Raw genomic sequence first — 4,235 nt, 5'->3', positions numbered from 1 at the left:
ACTCATCTCCCCCAGTGGAATGTTCCGGGGGCCTCGTACATACTTCATGACTGATTTATTAAGCCGTCTGTATTAACATAAATCCCTGATTTAAAGACCTCCCTATATTACTGAGAGGCGCCAACGCACTTATGAATAATATCATTACCGCCGGTCGCCTATATCAGCTCCTCTATTCCGACCAATCCCGTCTCCTCTGACAGGAACTGGCTTTTCTCTCCTCGCCACCAGCTCTGCAGGGCGGCTACTAGAACCAGGGCTGGGTATCCATTTGAATTTAAAGAATCGATTTGATTCCGATTCACAAGGTTCAGAATTGATTATCACGATTCGATTCGATTCAATATCGATTCGGTTAGTGTTACTAAAATCTGTTGTTTTTTTTAGCTGTAACCTTAATTACATGACTGCCAAGTTATGCAACACATCAATACTAGGGCTGGGTATCGATACTGATTTCCAAAAATGAATGAATGAATGAATCATTGAATGAATTCATGAACTATTCATTCCTTTATTTATTCATTCATTCATAAAATAAAAGATCGATTTTGGGATTCCTGAATCGATTCTGAATCATTTGATTCAAAATCGATTCAGAATCGATTAATATTATATTGTATATTGTATCTGTTCTATTGTTATTTGTGTCTCTGTGGGAACTTGTCAACACTGTAAATGAGGGAAATCTCAGTGCTTTACGAGTATAAATAAAGGTTTGAAATTAAATGAAAATTAAACTGTACTGGGCACCTGGATGTACCCTGCGGTCTCTGGTGGTATATTTTGCTGATGGACTTGTTCTTGGGCTCACTGGTTGTTCTGCTGTATATACAATACTACGCTGTTCTGCTGTATATACAATACTACGCTGTTCTGCTGTATATACAATACTACGCTGTTCTGCTGTATATACAATACTACGCTGTTCTGTGTATATACAATACTACGCTGTTCTGCTGTGTATACAATACTACGCTGTTCTGCTGTATAAACAATACTACGCTGTTCTGTGTATATACAATACTACGCTGTTCTGCTGTATATACAATACTACGCTGTTCTGCTGTATATACAATACTACACTGTTCTGCTGTATATACAATACTACGCTGTTCTGCTGTATATACAATACTACGCTGTTCTGCTGTGTATACAATACTACGCTGTTCTGCTGTATAAACAATACTATGCTGTTCTGCTGTATATACAATACTACGCTGTTCTGCTGTATAAACAATACTACGCTGTTCTGCTGTATATACAATACTACACTGTTCTGCTGTATATACAATACTACGCTGTCCTGCTGTATATACAATACTACGCTGTTCTGCTGTACATACAATACTACGCTGTTCTGCAGTATATACAATACTACGCTGTTCTGCTGTATATACAATACTACGCTGTTCTGCTGTATATACAATACTACGCTGTTCTGCAGTATATACAATACTACGCTGTCCTGCTGTATATACAATACTACGCTGTTCTGTGTATATACAATACTACGCTGTTCTGCTGTATATACAATACTACGCTGTTCTGCTGTATATACAATACTACGCTGTTCTGCTGTATAAACAATACTACGCTGTTCTGCTGTATATACAATACTACGCTGTTCTGCTGTGTATACAATACTACGCTGTTCTGCTGTATATACAATACTACGCTGTTCTGCTGTGTATACAATACTACGCTGTTCTGCTGTATATACAATACTACGCTGTTCTGCTGTATATACAATACTACGCTGTTCTGCTGTATATACAATACTACGCTGTTCTGTGTATATACAATACTACGCTGTTCTGCTGTATATACAATACTACGCTGTACTCAACAGTGTCAGGCTGAGAAGGCCTTGGTCAGAGTCCAATCAGATAAATATCTTTTCTTCAATTTTCTCCTGGGTTTGTTGGAGCCAAGCTTTTGTCTCTCATCACCTCACCTGAGAGAGACTGAGCGCTGGCCTCAGACGGCTGGCATGGCGTCCGCGGCGTCTATCGGGTGCTACCTTTGATCCTCCTCACTCTGAAAGAATCAAGACCGTATCTTCAGCCTTGCTGCTCCAGTCAGCCCAGAGGAGATTGAATCGATTTATTTTGATATGTGACAACACAGCAGAGAGACGGTGAAAGGACTCGCCTCTGACTTCGCTGCTGAGTGTGTCTCCAACAGAGCCGTATAGGTCAACAAGGGTTAACTAAACCCAACTTTGCGGTGACCTGTTCGCTGGGAGGAGGTGGCAGGGCGAGTTGGGGGAGTTTACTGAGGAGTACCGCGGAATAGATGGAGAGGTTTGACGTTAGCGAGGAGTCTGAGGACCTCCAGTGAGAAGTCACGGACAGAGTTTTGCACTTTTAACACGGCAGCGGTGCTATTTCTGGACGGCCGATTGAACCTGGAGGGTCAGGGAGAGGGTGAGGGGAATTAGGGTTCTGTTCTCCAGACAGCCCTGTGAGGACCGTGGGATGTGTGAACGCTCTAATGGGGAGGCCGTGTCCGCGCTGAGAGGAATCCATTACGACGAGGCTCTCAGAACTAGCTGTGTTCAATAATGACGAAGCGATGGTTCGATGGCGACTTCACAATGTTCAACCCCGCGAGGATCACCGGAGCAACAAGGAAACGTTGAGTTGGAACAGGGCTCGGTTGAAAAAGGCAAAGTCAAGACCCTCTCTCTCAATGTGAAGTACTTCTTACTTACTGACTTGAGAACCGTTGATCAATCTATTCCTCCTTCTTCAACATAAAAAAAATAAAAATCAAAGTCGAAAGGTAAAACGTGAGAATACTATGAATTCTGCTTCCTGTTAGTCAGAATTCTGCTTCCTGTTAGTCAGAATTCTGCTTCCTGTTAGTCAGAACACTGTGGATTCCCACTTCTTACCGTTATGAAGTTTAACCATCCCTCTGCATGATTAATGCCCCTATGAGAAGCCCTTTTATGGGCTAGCTTTATCACAACGCCACAGTCTCACTCAGTCCCTCCATTCCACCGCTACAGGTATATATCAAGTCAAGTCATTTAAAGTCTTTCAAAAGTTTAAACCTTGAATTATTTAATTAAAATCCTTCATTAACATACGGCCCATGGCTCCAGTAAATGGGGTATGAGTCACAAATGGCAAAGTCATAATTCAATATGAAAACGGGAGATCTGTCATTATGATCGGTTAAGGTCAGATATTTTGCAATCTCCAAGACGGGTTACGATCGCTCAATTATATTATATCATAAAAAGATGTGCTGAGGTTCCACATATGATTGAGTTCAGGTGAGTATAGTGTAGGAGAGAGGAATCGCATTAAGACTTCATCGAATCACATCACAGTGGGTCGGCATTCACCCCTGCTGGGGAACGCCAAAGATGATCGTTCTCAAAGCCAGAACTCTGACATAAATACACAATTGATTCAGTGGTATTTCAAAGTATCCAATCTCCAGATTTCATGCTTTGAAAGTTGTGAATCTTTGAATCGGTACAATTTCAGGTATAATGTAACTATAATAATTATGCCCGTTGAAGGGTTTCAGAGTGCTGGGCGATATTGCCTAACACATTTTCATATTACAATCACTTCTTCCAGGAAGTTTCACTCGAATGAATCTACTCTCAAAATTACCCAATTTATCTTGGGTGTACTTAAGATATGTGAGTCTAACTATATAGTTTGAATGCGCACCAGGTTGTGATTTTTCTCAGAATTTGTATTTTTATCTGTTTCTGCGGCACCGTGCTGAGAGCTCCGGTTTCACAAACCTGAATATGACTAATTCATTCTAATTAAAAAACAAACAGGGAAAGAGCTTTGCAAATTCAATCTTAGGTTATTCAGGTGCATAATTATTATAACAGTATTTGCTTTTATACTTCATGCTTAATTCATGGCAGCTGTGGAACAATAAGTCTGATTCATACAAACTGAAGATTGTGGGTGAAAAACAGGGCCTTTGTGCCTTCATTTGCAATGACCTTGAAATTACATTCAGCCAAGATAAAGCTCTCCTCTCATTCTTCAGCCAGACCTTGGGTTTAATCCAACTATGATTAAAAAACATGCCATGTCATACTGCAATACCCATTTATATGTGAAAATAACCGTACAATTAGAACGAATGCACAATGCGCAAACGTAATATATACATATATAATGAATGTTGGTGATAAAACCTCGCGTATGGGAGCTTTTGTTCTCCTGTATATTTCTATCCTCCTATAGCGG

This window comes from Borostomias antarcticus (genome assembly GCF_949987555.1).
Source record: "Borostomias antarcticus genome assembly, chromosome: 12".
Lineage (NCBI taxonomy): Eukaryota > Metazoa > Chordata > Actinopteri > Stomiiformes > Stomiidae > Borostomias > Borostomias antarcticus.
The sequence above is the reverse complement of the archived record's forward strand: the minus strand, read 5'-3'. Positions refer to the sequence as shown.